The sequence below is a fragment of the Triticum dicoccoides genome, chromosome 7A, assembly GCF_002162155.2.
Source record: "Triticum dicoccoides isolate Atlit2015 ecotype Zavitan chromosome 7A, WEW_v2.0, whole genome shotgun sequence".
Lineage (NCBI taxonomy): Eukaryota > Viridiplantae > Streptophyta > Magnoliopsida > Poales > Poaceae > Triticum > Triticum dicoccoides.
The window spans coordinates 101,962,989-101,982,744 of NC_041392.1; the positions used below are offsets into that span (position 1 = coordinate 101,962,989).

General features: G+C 50.3%; 1 pseudogene; it reads right to left on the reverse strand.

Annotated features, from left to right (window-relative positions):
* Window positions 1-16,323, reverse strand: part of LOC119333207 — an 80,553-nt pseudogene extending 64,230 nt beyond the window's left edge.
* Window positions 16,324-19,756: the final 3,433 nt, after the last annotated feature.

A 19,756-nucleotide genomic window follows, 5' to 3' on the forward strand; every position in this document is an offset into this window, starting at 1 on the left:
GCTGGCGCAATATATATTTTGTGGAATTATAATAAATCAGGAAATTCCAGAAATTGATTTAAACTTCAAAAATTCATAGAAATTCAACCATAGCTCAGATTGAAATAATTTATATATGAAAAATTATCAGAAAAATGCAATCTTTCCATCTGTACTAGCTTCATGCATGACAAACCAACTTATACTTGCTGTATAGGTGAAAACACATTATGGCATATATAAGAGCTTACTTTGGAGATGCATTTGAGCTTATGGTTCAAATGGACTTCAAACCAAATGATTACTAGTTGCATTAGCTTAAACAACATCACATCTTCATGCCATGTTCATGCATCATATTGTTGCATATGTTTGTGTATTGATTGCCGGCACCGTTCCTTCTCGATAGGTCCTGCTCCGGAGCTGTTCCAGAGTACCTGTCTATGAAGCAGTGCCTCCCTTGTTGATTTACCAGGAAAGCAAACCCCCTTGTTCATTTCGATAAAACCCTACTCTCTCGCTCTTGCTCTCAGTTATGGCATTAGGACAAGAACGATTCATCTGTTACTTTGCGCTGCGGTAGTTGAACCCATTCCTCTACATGACCTGTCATTGCCACAGTAAATAGTTGAAACCCACTAGCATGTGTAGGAGTTGATTGAGCCATGTTGTGTTCCTACCATGCTATGCCTGCTATTGCTTAGAGTTGTGTCAGGACTGATTCATTGGGAATGAATTGGAGTGTTACGATATGTTCTGGTGCTGAGAGTTAAGTGTGTGAACACGATTTGGTAAAGGTAGCGGTGAGAGGCCATGTAGGAGTACATGGTGGGTTGTCTCACTGGAACCGTCCTTAAGCCCTGAGTTCTATGTATGTTGTCCAATGACTCGATACTACCACACATTGGGCTCCGGGCGCTCCAAGCCCTCTCAACTTATTAACCAACTTGATCTCTGTCCAGGAGTCGCAACTAGTTTCTGGTGTTTGTAGGTAGTGCTATTTTTCTACCAAGTGGCACCCGGCAGGGTGGGCTTGGGACAGACTAGGCACACGTGGCACGGTGTACCAAGTGGCACCCGGATGGTGGGCTTGGGAACCCTGCTCACATCATTTGGGGCCGTGAGCGACACCCCGGCCGGATCTCCTTGCGGATGGAACCCGAATAGGCGATAAACCTGGACTAGAGTCTTGTGTGGTTAGTCAGGTCGTGGCCGACACCCTCGCCAGGCTTCCGCTTGAAGGTTGCCGAGATACATGACGTGTACATGGAGGTAAGTGGCGAGAGCGTGTGTGAAGAAGTACACCCCTGCAGGGTTAACATGATCTATTCGAATAGCCGGGTCCACGGTTATGGACTTCTTGGATGCTTACATGGTACATAGACAACTTGAAGTGGATACTATAAAAAGCTCAAGACAAGTGTGAGTGCTATGGATGGCCTTCTCGTAGGGAGACGGGGATGAATCCATAGTAGTGTATTGTGTGGTGATTAGTGGACTCGTGTACGTTGTCTCACCTCAAGAGTTTCTGGTAGTCGTAGAACAGGATAGCCACAGAGTCAAAGCTGGCTTGCTGCAACTAAACCCCAAAGTACCCTCTTGATACAAATGCATGTATTCTAGGATCTGATGTAAGTCTTGCTGAGTACCTTTGTACTCATGTTGCTTCATTTATGTTTTTGCAGCGGAGACTTCAGTCTTACTAGTGTTCTCGTGGACTTCGACTAGTAGCTAGTACCTCAGCTACGATCTTGATCGGATGTTGTAGATAGTCAGGCTTTTCAGCCTTTTTCATTTATAGATGTCTGTACTCAAACATGTAATGCTTCCGTTTGTTGCTTGATTGCTCTGAATGTTGGGTCATGTGACCCCTGGTTGTAATATTGCTATGTTGGCTCTTCTGAGCCTTTATCTATATGAGTTGTTGAGTTATGCTGTGATGCCATGTTGTACATCACATACTTGCATGTTATGCGTACGTGTAATGTGTATTGCTATGTGTGGGGTCTGACTATCTAGTTGTTTATCCTTTGTAGCCTCTCTTACCGGGAAATGTCTCCTAGTGCTTCCGTGAGCCCTGGTAGCTTGCTACTGCTTCGGAACACTTAGGCTGGCCGGCATGTGTCCTTCTTCGATCCTGTGTCTGTCCCTTCGAGGAAATGTCATGCGATGAATACCGGAGTCCTGTTAGCCTGCTACAGCCCGGTTCACCGGAGTCCTGTTAGCCCAGTGCTACAGCCTGGATTCACTCGCTGATGACCGACACGTTCGATGCTGGGTCATGGATGCCTGTCCCTATAAGTTAGTGCCACTTTGGGTTTACGACTAGCCATGTCAGCCCGGGCTCTTTATCATATGGATGCTAGCGACACCATCATATACGTGTGCCAAAAGGCGCAAACGGTCCCGGGCAAAGGTAAGGCGACACCCGTGGGGATACCGTGCGTGAGGCCGCAAAGTGATATGAGGTGTTACATGCTGGATCGATGTGGCATTGAGTCGGGGTCCTGACAGCGCTGGTATTAGAGCCTGGCTGCCTGTAGGATTACCAAGCCAAACTGGCCGAAGTTGAGTCTAGAAATTCTTTAGTTATATAAGGGAATTGATTGTGGGAAGGAACGTAAGGCTCTTTTTACTCCTTATACCCCATGGCCTTCTGATCTGAGTCATCCTATCTTTCCTATGGGGTTAAGGAACTAGGCTTTCTCTTCCGTCTATCAGGATCACGTGTTACTACTCCGTAGTCCCATAGGATTGGTTGATCAGAGTCATACCCCAGTTTTGAGTATTTCCGGTGTAGTCTGTTTAGTAAGATCTCAGAACCTTGAGTAATGCTGATGAGTATGTTACTACCCCATTTTTAGTAGGATGTCTCATTCTGAGCATTTTACCGCCGTTATGCTGCCGGAATTTCCCTAGGAGTTCGAGAGATACTAATTCCTTGTCCTACATTCTACAGTCGATAATTGATGCTGATTCCGTCCTTGGTTTCGTTTCACAGGATGTCATCTAGTTCTATTGTTTGTAGCCAGAACCACGGAGATGGTAGGGACGAGGATCCTCCCGACCCGCCTTCGTTGACAGAGTTCATGTTAGAAATGGAGAGGAACAAGCGTGAGTCTAACCGTTTGTTGGCACATATCGAGGAGAACACCGCACATCAGTCCAATAAGTCTGCGACCATTCATGATTTCATTCGCTTGCACCCACCTACCTTTCATCATTCCATCGAGCCACTCGATGCAGATGACTGGCTCCGTAGCATCACTCATAAGCTGCGTTCCGCGAACGTAGCTGAAGATGACAAGGTCACCTATGCCACATACCACCTGGAAGGTCCTGCTAGTCTTTGGTAGCAGAACTATGAGGCTATGCTTCCAGCTGGCCAGATTCCTACCTGGAGAGATTTCACTGAGGCTTTTCGCGAGCATCACATTCCTGAAGCCCTCATCGATCGCAAGAGAGAAGAGTTCTGTAGTTTCACCCAGAGTAAGATGGCTGTTGATGCTTATAGTAGAGAGTTTGAGAACCTCGCTCGCTATGCCACAGAAGAAGTGTCCACGGACGCCAAGAAGCAAGCTAGGTTCTGGAAGGGTCTCAACCCCAAGTTGCGTCGTGGTCTCCACCTGCATCATTGTGATACATTCCAGGCCCTTGTGAACAAGGCCATCAATGCAGAGATAGCTCAGCTCACTTACGAGGAGTCTCGTAAGCACACCTGTGATTTGGGATCTCCCTCTGGCTCTAGTTCCCAGAAGCGCCGGATTTGGGTTCCAAACTCCGCTCTTCCTTCTGGATATACACCAAGGCCATCCTATGTGGTGCCTTCCCCAGCTCAGTCGTATGTTTCACCCAGGCCTACGGGTAGACCGCCTGTCAGTGCGGGTCCACGTCCAACCTCAGGGACTTGCTTCACATGCGGGAAGCCAGGACACTATGCACGTGACTGCTCTCAAACTAGTTATGCTCCACCCCAGGCCGAGAACACTGTTGGCTGTGTTAAGCCATCACGCAAGATGATCAGTGTCAAGTCAGCCCCCACTGAACGTGGACGTGTGCATCATGTCTCAGCTAAAGACGCTCATGATGATCCGGATGTCGTTCTTGGTACACTCCTTGTCAATTGTCACCCAGCATCAGTTCTATTCGATACTGGAGCATCTCACTCCTTCATTTCTGAAAGCTATGCTAACTTGCACAATCTGTCATTTTGTGATATGCCAACTCCGCTAGTCATCCAAACTCCTGGATCCAAATGGCAAACCTCTAGTGTAAGCCATGGTAACGAAATCCTTGTTGACAGACTTGTATTCCTTGCATCACTTGTAGCCCTCAAGTCCTCAGATATTAACATCATCTTGGGTATGGACTGGATGACAGCCCATCATGCCAAGATTGATTGTTACACCAGATCTGTTCAGCTTACACACCCATCTGGCAAGATAGTCACCGTCTCCACTAGAGTTGCAAAGCGTCAGCTCTATTCTCTTAATGCCAGCCCTCTTCCAGACCTTGAAGATATCCCGGTAGTCCGTGACTTTCCGGATGTCTTTCCAGAGGAACTGCCAGGTGTTCCACCTGACAGAGATGTAGAGTTCGTCATAGATCTTATCCCAGGAACAGCTCCAATCTCCCGGAGACCTTACAAGATGGCACCCTTAGAACTAGCCGAGCTTAAGAAACAACTTGATGAGTCCTTGCAAAAGGGTTTCATCCGTCCTAGTTCTTCTCCTTGGGCTTGCCCCGTCCTCTTTGTTAAGAAGAAGGATGGTACGGACCGGATGGTTGTAGATTATCATCCCGTTAATTTGGTCACGATAAAGAACAAGTATCCGCTCCCCAGGATCAACGACCTGTATGATCAGCTCATTGGATCCTCAGTCTTCTCCAAGATGGATTTGAGGTTAGGATACCACCAAATTAAGATCAGAAACGAGGACATTCCCAAGACAGCCTTTGTTACTCGTTATGGTCAGTACGAGTACACCGTCATGTCCTTTGGTCTAACCAACGCCCCAGCTACATTCTCCCGCTTGATGAACTCGATCTTCATGGAGTACTTAGATAAGTTCGTCGTGGTTTACCTCGATGATATTCTTATTTACTCGAAGAACGAGGAAGAGCATGCCGAACATCTTAGACTTGTGTTAGAAAAACTCAGAGAGCACTGCCTTTATGCCAAGTTCTCCAAGTGTGAATTTTGGTTGCCAGAAGTGACCTACCTAGGCCACGTAATCTCTGGTAAGGGCATTGCTGTCAATCCCGAGAGAGTCAAGGCCGTTCTCGATTGGACTCCACCTGAAAACCGTTAAACAAGTTAGGAGCTTCCTTGGTCTAGCCAGCTATTGTCGCCGCTTTGTTGAAAACTTCTCCAAAGTAGCCAAACCCCTCACGGAACTTCTCAAGAAGGATAAAAAGTTCGAGTGGTCCCCACAGTGTGAGTACAGTTTTCAGGAACTGAAAAGACGCCTGACTTCTGCTCCCATACTTGTGCCACCGGATTTCACTAAAGACTTTATTATCTACTGCGACGCCTCACGACAGGGACTAGGTTGCATTCTTATGCAGGATCGTCATGTGATTGCCTATGCATCTCGATAGTTGCATCCACATGAGGATAATTATCCTACACATGATCTAGAGCTTGCAGCCGTAGTCTATGCACTCAAGACCTGGCGACATTACCTTCTTGGTAAACGTTGCGAGATCTACACTGATCACCAGAGTCTCAAGTATATCTTCATCCAACCGGATCTGAACCTTAGGCAAAGACGTTGGCTGGAGTTGATCACAGATTATGATCTAGGAATTACCTACACCCCAGGCAAAGCCAATGTCATGGCTGATGCTCTAAGCCGTAAATCCTATTGCAACAATCTCATGCTGCAGCAAGGCCAAACACTTCTCCATGAGGAATTCTGTAAGCTTAATCTTCACATTGCTCCTCACGGATTCCTTTCTACCCTGGTGGCGAAACCTGATCTTAAGGATCAGATTATCGCAGCTCAAAAGCAAGACACAGGAATTTCCCGGATCAAGAGAAACATTAAGAAGGGAGTTGGTGGATGTTTCTCTATGGATGATCGTGGTGTTGTTTTCTTTGAGAATCGCTTGGTGGTTCCCAAGAATCAACATCTTCGATAACTGATTCTTAAGGAGGCGCATGAATCTCCTCTCACGATTCATCCCGGTAGTACTAAGATGTATCAGGACCTACGCCAGAGGTTCTGGTGGACTAGGATGAAGAGAGAAATCGCTGAGTTCATTGCTAAATGTGATGTTTGTCGTCACGTTAAGGCAGAGCATCAAAGACCTGCTGGCACTCTTCAGCCTTTAGCTATTCCTGAATGGAAATGGGATAAAGTTGGTATGGACTTCATAACCGGCTTTCCCAGGACCAAGAGAGGGAATAACGCTATCTTCGTAGTCGTTGATCGTCTTTCCAAAGTGGCTCACTTCCTTCCTGTTCGAGAGAGTATCACTGCTAGTCAGCTTGCTGACTTATACATTTCTCGAATAGTGTCACTTCATGGTGTTCCACTAGAGATCAATTCAGACCGTGGCAGTCTTTTCACTTCTCATTTCTGGGAGAGTTTCCAAACTGCCATGGGCACCCATCTCTCCTTCAGTACCGCTTTCCACCCTCAGTCGAGTGGTCAGGTGGAACGGGTCAATCAAATTCTCGAAGACATGCTCAGAGCTTGCGTTATCTCATTCGGTATGGATTGGGAGAAATGTCTTCCTTTCGCCGAGTTTGCTTATAACAATAGCTACCAATCCAGCCTCAAGAAAGCTCCTTTTGAGGTTCTCTATGGACGAAGATGTCGAACACCTTTGAACTGGTCAGAAACCGGTGAAAGACAATTCTTTGGACCGGACATGATCCAGGAGGCAGAAGAGCAAGTTCGCATCATTCGTGAGAATTTGAAAACAGCCCAGTCTCGTCAAAAGAGTCAGTATGATCGTCATCATAAGGATATGACTTATGAAGTTGGGGAAAAATCTTACCTTCGGGTTACTCCTTTGAAGGGTACCCATCGCTTCGGTATCAAGGGCAAGTTGGCTCCTTGTTACATTGGTCCTTTTTGTATTCTCGCTAAACGAGGAGAGGTTGCCTACCAGTTGGAACTACCCCCACATCTTTCTTGAGTTCATGATGTCTTCCACGTCTCTCAACTCAGGCGTTGCTTCTCGGATCCTATCCGCAGAGTGGACCACGAAACGTTTGATCTCCAAGATAACCTCACATACCGAGAGTACCCGGTTCACATTCTTGATCAAGCAGAGCGTGTTACCCGACGTCAGAACATCAAGTTTCTCAAAGTTCAGTGGTCTCATCATTCCGAGAGAGAAGCTACTTGGGAGCGAGAAGATCGTCTTCGACTTGAGTACCCCGCTTTCTTTCCGTCGACCCCTGAATCTCGGGACGAGATTCTTTCAAGTGGGGGCGAGTTGTCACATCCCTAGTCTGGTATGACCTAGACTAGCTAGTCATTTGTGCATCATGTTTATATTTTCATTTAAATTTGAAACGAGGATTGGTGGAACCCTCAGAATCATTTTGAAAATGACCCAAATAAAAATTTCTCCAAAAGGGTCCAAGAAAATGCTCATGTTGCTCTCTGAAAATATTGGACAGAGATAAAAATCAAACCGATATTTTTAGGAGCTCATGGATATTTATTTTGGCCATTTGGATTAATCCGATAAATATTTGCATTGGAAATATATTAGTTATATATATTAATATATGTCCAAAAATTATGCCACCTGTTGGGGAGCTCTGGAATAATATAGCTAGCTCCTGCAAAAATTGGCATAAGGTAATTAAATGATTTAATATTTTAATTAAATCAAAACAAATGTCAAAAAAATTAGAAAACAGAAAAGAAGAGGAACTTACCTGCGGCCCAGCTCCTGTGCGGCCTGGCCGGCCCAGCAGCCAGCAGGCGGCCCAGCCCGCCTCCCCCTCTGTTGTCTTCCTCCCCGACAGAGGGAGGGGAGCGTGCCCGGCGCGCGCGCGCGCCACCGCGCCACGCCACCTCCCTCTCTGCCTGTCTGCCCTCTCCCCTCCTCGTCTGGATGCCCCGGAGACGTCACGCAGCCACCCCGACCTCTCTCGCACTCTCCCTCGCCCTCCTCCTCTCCCCCTGCTCTCTCCCTCGCACACCCGAGTGCCATCGCCGCCGCCGCTCGCCGTTGCCGTGGCCACCGGCCTCCCCTCGCCTCCCCGATACGCTTCCCAGCTCCGCCACGACCCCCTCTACCTCCTCGTCAAGCCACGCACCTCTGGACGCGCTCCATCGCCGACGCCGTTGTCTTCTTCACCACCGACACCGGAGATCGACCTCGCCGCCATCGCCGTCGATTCGCCGGACGCAGGACGTCCCCGAGCACACCGGCCTGCTCTGCGAGTCCGCCGTGAGCCCCTCTTCCTTTCCCCTCACCTCTCTCTCTCGCGCGTGCCCTGTAGCCGCTGCCCCGCGAGCACCCGAAGCCGCCGTTTGCCATGGCCTGCGAGCTCCGTGCCCCCGAGCACCTCCGCCTCGCGTAGTAGCTCGACGTGCTCCTGCTGCCTCGTAGCTACCGCATGTGCCCTCCGTTCGCTCGAACGCGAGCTGCAGCCCCACGCCCGCGCTATCCCGAACTCCGGTCGCCGCCCAAGTGGTCGCCGCCGGCGATATAGACCGTCTCCGGTGAAACAGAGGGCGCCACAGGATGCGCGCGAGCCTGGGCTTCGCGTAGGTGTTCTCCGCCGCGCGATTGGTCGCCGGAGCGACGATTCCGCAGCCCTCCGTCGCGTTCAGGCCTCGCCGGCGACTAACCGCCGGCGGGTTTGACTTGTTTGACCTGGGATTTGACCCCCAGGGTCGCTGACTAGTGGGGCTAGGCCCTGCTAATTTTAGTTAAAAAATAACTAAACCTAATTAGCCACTAACACTGACCAGTGGGCCCGACCCCCCTAATCTGTTAATTAAGTTAATCTAACCCTGTTTAACCCCCTGTCACTGACGTGTGGACCCCACACGTTAGGTTTGACCCCAGCCAGCCGCAGTTGACTGCTGACATCGTGCTGACGTCATGCTGGCGCAATATATATTTTCTGGAATTATAATAAATCAGGAAATTCCAGAAATTGATTTAAACTTCAAAAATTCATAGAAATTCAACCGTAGCTCAGATTGAAATAATTTATATATGAAAAATTATCAGAAAAATGCAATCTTTCCATCTGTACTAGTATCATGCATGACAAACCAACTTATACTTGCTGTATAGGTGAAAACACATTATGGCATATATAAGAGCTTACTTTGGAGATGCATTTGAGCTTATGGTTCAAATGGACTTCAAACCAAATGATTACTAGTTGCATTAGCTCAAACAACATCACATCTTCATGCCATGTTCATGCATCATATTGTTGCATATGTTTGTGTATTGATTGCCGGCACCGTTCCTTCTCGATAGGTCCTGCTCCGGAGCTGTTCCAGAGTACCTGTCTATGAAGCAGTGCCTCCCTTGTTGATTTACCAGGCAAGCAAACCCCCTTGTTCATTTCGATAGAACCCTACTCTCTCGCTCCTGCTCTCAGTTATTGCATTAGGACAACAACGATTCATCTGTTACTTTGTGCTGCGGTAGTTGAACCCATTCCTCTGCATGACCTGTCATTGCCACAGTAAATAGTTGAAACCCACTAGCATGTGTAGGAGTTGATTGAGCCATGTTGTGTTCCTACCATGCTATGCCTGCTATTGCTTAGAGTTGTGTTAGGTCTGATTCATTGGGAATGAATTGGAGTGTTACGATATGTTTTGGTGCTGAGAGTTAAGTGTGTGAACACGATTTGGTAAAGGTAGCGGTGAGAGGCCATGTAGGAGTACATGGTGGGTTGTCTCACTGGAACCGTCCTTAAGCCCTGAGTTCTATGTATGTTGTCCAATGACTCGATACTACCACACATTGGGCTCCGGGCGCTCCAAGCCCTCTCGACTTATTAACCAACTTGATCTCTGTCCAGGAGTCGCAACTAGTTTCTGGTGTTTGTAGGTAGTGCTATTTTTCTACCAAGTGGCACCCGGCAGGGTGGGCTTGGGACAGACTAGGCACACGTGGCATGGTGTACCAAGTGGCACCCGGATGGTGGGCTTGGGAACCCTGCTCACATCGTTTGGGGCCGTGAGCGACACCCCGGCCGGATCTCCTTGCGGATGGAACCCGAATAGGCGATAAACCTGGACTAGAGTCTTGTGTGGTTACTTAGGTCGTGGCCGACACCCTCGCCAGGCTTCCGCTTGAAGGTTGCCGAGATACATGACGTGTACATGGCGGTAAGTGGCGAGAGCGTGTGTGAAGAAGTACACCCCTGCAGGGTTAACATGATCTATTCGAATAGCCGGGTCCGCGGTTATGGACTTCTTGGATGCTTACATGGTACATAGACAACTTGAAGTGGATACTATAAAAAGCTCAAGACAAGTGTGAGTGCTATGGATGGACTTCTCGTAGGGAGACGGGGATGAATCCATAGTAGTGTATTGTGTGGTGATTAGTGGACTCGTGTACGTTGTCTCACCTCAAGAGTTTCTGGTAGTCGTAGAACAGGATAGCCACAGAGTCAAAGCTGGCTTGCTGCAACTAAACCCCACAGTACCCTCTTGATACAAATGCATGTATGCTAGGATCTGATGTAAGTCTTGCTGAGTACCTTTGTACTCATGTTGCTTCATTTATGTTTTTGCAGCGGAGACTTCAGTCTTACTAGTGTTCTCGTGGACTTCGACTAGTAGCTAGTACCTCAGCTACGATCTTGATCGGATGTTGTAGATAGTCAGGCTTTTCAGCCTTTTTCATTTATAGATGTCTGTACTCAGACATGTAATGCTTCCGTTTGTTGCTTGATTGCTCTGAATGTTGGGTCATGTGACCCCTGGTTGTAATATTGCTATGTTGGCTCTTCTGAGCCTTTATCTATATGAGTTGTTGAGTTATGTTGTGATGCCATGTTGTACAGCACATACTTGCATGTTATGCGTACGTGTAATGTGTATCGCTATGTGTGGGATCTGACTATCTAGTTGTTTATCCTTAGTAGCCTCTCTTACCGGGAAATGTCTCATAGTGCTTCCGCTGAGCCTTGGTAGCTTGCTACAGCTCCGGAACACTTAGGCTGGCCGGCATGTGTCCGTCTTCGATCATGTGTCTGTCCCTTCGGGGAAATGTCACGCGATGAATACCAGAGTCCTGTTAGCCTGCTACAGCCCGGTTCACCGGAGTCCTGTTAGCCCAGTGCTACAGCCTGGATTCACTCGCTGATGACCGACACATTCGATGCTGGGTCATGGATGCCTGTCCCTGTAAGTTAGTGCCACTTTGGGTTTACGACTAGCCATGTCAGCCCGGGCTCTTTATCATATGGATGCTAGCGACACCATCATATACGTGTGCCAAAAGGCGCAAACGGTCCCGGGCAAAGGTAAGGCGACACCCGTGGGGATACCGTGCATGAGGCCGCAAAGTGATATGAGGTGTTACATGCTGGATCGATGTGGCATTGAGTCGGGTTCCTGACACGATCCTTCTGTTGCTTTTACTGATCCTTGCTCCGCAGGCCCCTTCCAGCCGAGCTTGCGGAGATGGCTGAGGTGCCGTCCCCCTTGGCTTTGCCCCCTCCACCATCCTCAAGTGCTCCGAGCAGCAGAGTCCTTGTGGTGAGGGCGATCGGAGAGGCGAACCGTCCCGAGGCGCATCGTGGCCCTGCGCACCTCGCGATCCTCCTTCGCGGGCCTTCTCATGGCATAGCCAGCCTGCCGTGGGCTTCTCCCCTGGTCGTGGACTGCGATTGGCTGAGGCGCTCCCTGCGCTCTTCATCTAGGGACGAGCTGGCTCCAGGCCGGGCTTCTAGCGTGGCGTGCCCGGCCGTCGCGAGGTTGCCAGCCCCCAGCCCCCTGCCCGGAGGGGGAGTGCTGATTCGTGGCCCCTGGCGCTTGCTTAGGGCAGATGATGGTGCGGAAGACGTGCTCGAGCGTGCCCGGGAGCGTCGCGCTCTTCACCAAGGATTCCTTCGAAGGGCCGCTGACGCGGTGAGCCTGCTTGGTGAGGGGCTTGCTGATGAAGATGCGCGCCTTGAGGCCGAGGGCCTGCACCTGGCTGCAGAGAGGCGCAAGCTGGAGGGTGCCATCTCCCTTGTGCACCGTTAGCGTCATCTTGACGACGCAGAGGCCAAGGCGTTGCTGGTGGCCTCTCGGGAGGCCCGATCTTGGGCCACTGAGGAGGCCTGGGATGCTGACCGGCGGCGAGAGGTGGCGGAGGAGCGGGCTCGGGAGCTCTTGGCCTGGTGCCACTCACTGGAGGAGCAAGTGGAGCTGCACGAGGCAGCCCACGCATCGATGAAGGTGGCCTCCGGCGACCCAGCAGAGCTCCAGAAGCGTGAGGAGGCGCTGACGCTGGAAGCCGCCGAACGTGCCCGCGAGTACGAGCGTCTGGAGACGAGGGAGCGCTTGGTGATGCAGGCGGAGGATGAGGTCGCTGCACGGGAAGCCTGTGTCCTGGAGGAGGTCGGGCGTCGGGTGGCGATGGTGCGCTTGAACCTCGAACACGAGTTCGAGGAGAGGCTGGGGTTGATCCGGGCCGAGGCTGAAGGTAGGACTGCTGCCTTGAGGGCCAAGCTGGAGGAAGCGACGCGGCGGGCCGATGCTTTTCGGGGCGCCCTTGAGGTAGCGCAAGGGGAGTCAACCACCTCCCAGACCGAGGTGCTCCTTCTTCGCCAGCGGGTGGAGGAGGCTGAGGTCGTCGTGCGCCATAATGCGGACGAGATACGTCAGCGGCGGATCCTGGAGCATGAGCACGGCCCCATGCTCACCACGCTCCGGGAGAGAGCCAACACAACCTTAGGCAACATCTGTGAGGTGGTTGTTGGCGAGCCACACGCATTCAACTACGCCGGCAACCTTCAGTTCTTCACCGACATGGTGATGCAGCTGGAGGCGCGGTCGGTCAGGGCCGACAGGTTGGTGGAGGAGAGGAGCCGCGCCCTGCTCGGGCGCGCCTTTTCTCGCATCCTCAGCCATCTCCAGAACATGGATCCCCACTTCGATTTCGACGCCGCCATCGCCCCAGTCCCCCAGGCCGTCCGAGACGACCTGGCGCACTGGGTGGAAGACAATGTGGATACTCTTGTCAGGGCCTTCCCTTGAGACAATGACGGCGTGGTTGTGGCTACCGACGAGGGCGGTGTGGTGAATGGCCCTGACGCCGCTGGCGGCGACGCAGACAGCGATGGCGACTTCGGCGACGCCAGCAACGGTTCGGGTGGTGCTCCTGAGGACGCATTGGGGGATTTATCCGACTGATCATGCATCATTCCTATTTCCTTACCCAGCATGAATAGAACTCAGGTTTTGACCTGATGGCTGTGAGAGCATTTTGGAGGGGGAGCCCCTCATGTAAAACTTGTGTTCATCGTATTAGTAGACGTTAAATTGCCCATGCGCCCACGCCAAGTGGTTCGCTTAAGCGACGTGCTGGTTGGCTAGTTTACCTTTGTCCCGTGCGGGCCCTGAGGTAGCCTGTGGGTAGCTGTGGTGTCCCGAGTGTTCCCTGATCGAATCCGTAGGATCTGCAGTAAAAAAAACCTCCGAAGAGGACGAGGCGGCGGCAGTCTGGGCTGCACGCAAGCTAGGCCTGACCCGGCTCGTGAGGGGCTCACGAGGGGAGGCAGCTGAGGCGAAGTGGTAATCAAAACGCGAGAAAATTGCTCGAACCAGACTAAGCACCCTTTCCCCGAACACACGCAAATCTCAAATTTGAATCCAACTTAAATCCAGCGGGGGAAAGTGACAACCAAAGGGAAAAGCAACGAAAGCAGACAAAAGGCCACGTCCGGCACCTAATCTAGTCTTGGACGTCTTCTCACCAGCGCGGAGCTAAGTGCTGCCACTTGGCGTGGGAGGGAGCCCCAGGGCCTGAGGCCGGCACCCCTGAGACTCCGGGGCGTGTACAGCCCCACTCATTATTACGTGAGAGTGTCACGGGGCGGCGAGCTTCACAGGCACTGGGCCTTCTTCACAGGTACTGGCCTTGCTTCATATCGCCAGACGAGGGCCCCGCCTTGCGCCACACTCTAGTGCCATCAACGACGACCGGAAACCAGGACGCCGCCGATGGGGTAGAGCGGTCGCCAATGGTTCCCCCGACGACCACGGGTCCTCCGCCAGGGGCAGGCCCTGAGGCACCTCCCCAGCAGAGGGCCTACCTCCTGAGAACACCTTGCTCCGAACACCGCGGTGGTGATGTCGGATCTCGGCCCCTCTCCTGCAGCCCCCTGCGCCCTCCTCTCGAGGGGTAGGAGACTGTGGGAGCGGGGCAGCTGCTCGCTGTGGCGACCTGCACCTCCTACGATCCATGATTAGCGTATGCCTGCTCCTGAGGAATTAGCGGTACCCGATAATCGTTGCCTCCAGCGTGGCCAGTAGGACCGTCCCGGGGCTCCTGGAAGGGCTCAGCTTCTGGCGCCTCGTCCCCCCAGCTTGGGCTGAGGAGCGAGCCTTGTTCGCCCTCGTGATCGTGTCCTTGGTCCATCATGAAGGGCACGTATTCTTCTGGTGCCGTTATCCCGAAGGTCATGCCATAGTGCTCCGCGTGCCACGCAACTTTGCTTGACGCACCCACCGTGGGGTGGTAGCGCGGCTGTCCATGGGGCCGTGGGTCGCGTCGAGTCCTTCTTCTTCGCGGACCGGGAGCAGGGGCAGCGTCGCCGCCGGTCCGGTGCCGATAGCTTCATTGGCGTTGGAGTAGCCTTGGAGCCGGCGGGCGCGCGTGGAGCCCCTGCGTGGGCCGCCCTCGGCTTGAGATGGGAGCCGGGTGCAGGGGTGAGCCCCCGAGGCGGTGAAGCCCAGGAGCTCTGCCACCCGCTCCAGCAGCACGTCACGGCCGCCCTCCAGCAGCCTGCACTGCAGCAGCTCTCGGACCACCGTGAGCGCGGCCCTCGAGTTCTCCTGCTCCCGGCGGGTGTACGGTGTCGTGGTCGCGGCATGATTGGAGGCCCTCGCTGCCGACCGCGCCTGCCACTGTGTGAGAGCTGTCGAAGCCTGTCCCCATCGCCCACGGCCTGCAGCGCCCTGCGGACCGCGAGCTGCCTAGGCGAGCGGCTCTGCGCGGGCGGGCCACGCCGCCCATGGATCTGGGTTGCCCGCCTGGTCGCCGGACATGGTGATGACGACGCGACGAGACACGAAGCGGTGGAAGGTGGATTCCGGCGCACCCCTACCTGGCGCGCCAAATGTCGGATTTCGGGTTCCGGCAGACCCTTGAGGTTCGAACACTGGGGTGCGTGCGGAGATTTTGGCTTCTGCCTACCTGCGCCCCTCCGCCTCACTAAGATCTAAGCTATTGAAAGTACAGCACAAGAGACACAAGGTTTATACTGGTTCGGGCCACCGTTGTGGTGTAATGCCATACTCAAGTGTGTGGTGTGGTGGATTGCCTCTTGGGCTGATGATGATGAGAAATACAAGGAAGAACAGCCTCACGAGGGTCTGTTCTTGGCTGGGGGGATGAACTGCTAGGAGCAGTTCAGTCACCCTTCTCTCTCTCTCTTCTCGATTCTCTCTCTGATTTCGATCCCTTTCTGATTTCGTTTTCCCTCTCTTTCCCCTGGGGGTGGCTAGTCCTATTTATAGGCAAAGGCCCTGGTCCTCTTCCCAAATATTGAGCGGGAAGGGCGCCAACAATTGGCCATTTTGAAGGGGAACATCTGGTACACTTATCCTGACTAAAGTTGGTCCTCGCCTGCCAAAGGCTCCGGTGGTGACGTTGGCTTGGGCTCCACAATGACTTCCTCCCTGCCGTTGGACTGGTCTTGGTCTCGTTGCACCGTAACGGGTGCCTTTGCTTGATGCTCTCGCCTGCGCTTGCTCCCTTTGCACAAAAGAGGAAAGGAGGACACTGCGCGGGCTGGCACCCGGCTGGCACCCTTGGTCGTCATGGCTTGCATCACGGGTACCTCGTGAGGTACCCCGCCTTGATCTCTCCGCCTCCTCGCGAGCCAGCCTGACGAGGCCGTGCCTGAGGAAGCTCCAAGTCGTCGGCCCCGCGAGGCTTGGCCCCTCGCGAGGGTCTTGGGTCTGTGTTGATGAATATGGGCCGTGCTGGGCCCCCTTGGAGCCACGCCGCAGGCCGCCGGTAGGCAAGTCTGGGGCCCCCGTTCCCAGAACGCCGACAGATTTCTGCATCTTTAGCTAATGTGATGCCACACATTTTGACTACAGGCTAGATAAGATTAGCATCTTCATGACATCGTAGTGAAGATATAATGGTGTAGGCTCCATGACCACTCTTCATCCCCAAGCATGACACTTTACCAAGAGGAAATCTTGTGTGTGCTAAGAAACCAAGTGTAATGAATACTAGCATAAATAGTTCCAATGAAAGTAATATGTCCAGATGAGATAAGAATGCCATTTTGATGTTTCAGCTACTAGAAGAATAAATCTATATGGGAAAAATGAAAAATAGACTGGTACTCGAGTTTTTTTTCAAGATCACATGGTACACACTATTTTAAATCTGGAATACCTTTCAACTCTACACCACTGCTTACCTTAGATATCATGCACACACAATATTATCTCTAGGCTTGTAAGTTTCACAGATATGGTCTACATTTCCATCTTGTTTTTGATTTTTGAATCAGTGAGTCGTTGTGTTTTCAAGTGCCAGATATGGTCTACGTCTTTTGTTTTTTGCATAATACGAAATTAGAGAAACCTATCGCTTCTAGCAATTCTAACATGCATAAATGATAATCAGGATTGATTGAGTAAAACAATTCTTACTATTATTACCTAGTACAGACATTTGTTGAGGCTGTCTTGCTGAAATTGATGACACCATTACAGTGGAAACTGAAGATGGCATGTGGCAACAAAATATGTAAAATAAAACTTCATAAATTTCTACAATGTATGAGATCTCAAAACTAAACAACAAGATGTAATAACCCCTTCCACCCGTGTTGCAATTAAGTGATGAACTCGAATATGCTAAAGTACAGACTATGGTACTACACAACTCAGACATGTTTTGTGAACCTATTATGGAAGAAAGCTGGTTAAGGTTGTAGAAGACTATAGGATGCACTACAAAAAATACACTTCCGTGATGATACGTGTTTGTCACAATAGGTCGCATTTTTTGTCATGCATGTACATCCATGAAAAATTTATGACAGAATCAAGATAGTCATACCTGTGCTGTTGTAGAAGTGTTCCATGACATTACCAAAATTATCATCACGGAAGTGTCCACTTCCATGACGATAAATCGCGCGTCACAGAAGTGCTTTCGTCAAGGGTGACCGACACGTAGCATCCACTGTAACGGAACGCCGTTAAGCTATCGGGTCGGATTTTGGATCCGATAACCTGTTAACAGCCTCGACCAATGGGGATTTTCCACATGTAAAATGATCATTGGCTGGAGAAGACACGTGTCAGGTTCGCATTGGCACAGGTGTCACTCATCCAATGGGCGAGACGCGCCTATGATATGTTGACACGTGGACCGGCCCATCCAGTTTAAATTGGTCGTCCCAATTGAAGGCCCACAAGATTTTGCGGACCCTAATGGGCCGGCCCAGCTAAAGGACCATGAGATTTTGCGGACCATAATGGGCTGGCCCAGCTAAAGGCCCACAAGATTTTGCGGGAGTGGGACGGCCCAGGTAAAGGCCCACAAGATTCTTGCGGATCATAATGGGCCGGCCCAGCTAAAGGCCCACGAGATTTCGCCGACATTAATGGGCCGGCCCAGCTGTAGGCCCACAAGATTTTGAGGACCCTAGTAGGCCGGCCCATTAAATTGCTGCCATGTTTTGGGCCAAATGCCGACCCATATTTAATCCTGTCATTTAGTGGCCTCCCACGCTTCGGGCCTAATAGTGGCCCATATGAGATCCGGCCCGTCAAAAGCCTACCACGTTCTGGGCCAAATTACGGCCCAGATCAGGTCCGGCCCTTTAAAAGGCTTTGGGATCAATTATGGCCCATATCAGATTCGGCCCGTCAACTGGACACTATACTTTTGGGCCCACTTGCTAAAGGCCCACTTAGTAATTCGACCTGATATTAGTTTTGGCCTATTAAGGGCTCGTTTAACATTTCGGCCTGATATTAATTTCGGCCTGTTAAAAGCCCGTCATATAGTTGGGCCTAACTACGGCCCGGTTTGCATCCGTCCTGCTCGCAGCCGATTCTGATTGGGCCAAACAAGGACCGAGACAATTTTGGCCTGTTAAAAGCCCGTGATATGATTCGCACAATCATGGGTCGGGTTTCATTTCGGGATGCTGCCGGCCCATGAGCTGTTCGGCACGTTTCAGGCCCAACCTACATCTTGATTGCATGACGGCCCAATTATGTACCGTAATTGTACGATTTGGCCGGTTTACTGCGAAGACAGGATATATATACAGTAAAATAACTGCAGCATCGTGAATAAGAAAAAACCTAGACTATACAATAAAGAAATTATGGCATATTACATCCAATGGGCATCAAAGTTCGCCACTATGATAATAAAGCACAAGCAGACATCAGATTACATACAATGGGCATCAAAGTTCGCCACTATGATAATAAAGCACAAGCAGACATCATATTACATACAATGGGCATCAAAGATTGCCACTAGTGCAAATAAACACGCCGACAAAATAATATACAAAACCGACAGCACTTCAATAGATTTCAAGAAAGGTTAGCCCTGCTGGGGAGCTACAGCGCAAGCAGCTGAGCCAGATGGTGAGATTGTGCTTGTTCAACACTTATATCTTCCTCACTCTGAAAGATAAACAAGTAGGCAGATGACAGGTTTTGCACATAAAAGTATCAGTGCGGACAATTCATCACATTTCTTACTGACGAATCAAGTGACACAGTTTAAAATTGCATTAACACAATATGGTATTGTTCAGATCAAGACATGGCAGGAAATGACATTGTGAAGGAGTTGGCAGCTTCACGACACCACTAGATTACAGATCAAGAACTCATAAGTATCAATGGTTAGTGTGCTGTCAATTTATACCCTTTCAGATTGGCAAATAAAGAGACAGTTTAAATAATAGTAGAATGATATGACATTGTTCATAGTTAAGACATTGCAGAATATGACATTGTGCTGTAGTGGGTAGGTTTACCACACCACTGGATTACGGATGAAGAACAGAAGCATACATGCAGTGCAAAAGAACATCACTTGCTCTATATAGTTTAATTTACATGGTATGAAGAAGGAACTTGGTTGTACAACTGAAAACTTAAATTGAGAAAGGACAAACTTTTGTTTATGAACTACATAATAAACTTTAAACAAGCAATTTGATGCAAACACCAAAAATAAATAGCCGTTGCAGTCATGCCTAACCAAATATATAAGATAAAGTTTGAAGGTTTGAGATGGACAAACTTACATTATTGGTGAAGACAGGCTCTATAAAGGCCTTGTCCATGCTGATGGAGGGGGGCAATTCAAGAAGTTTACCACAGAATCTTCTTCAAAAGCATTGCCTTTATTCTACATTTTGTTTCGAGTAAATATAGATGTGATAATATACGGAAAAATGGAGAATATTTAAGATAAGATGAAGAGTGATGCTACATAACCAAGTAGCTATAAATGTAAGTGCAGCGATACAGGCAAAAGGTACAGCCAAGAGCAATGCACAACTAAACTTCTTCAGTACCAACCTTATGGTAAGAGTAAATATAGATCT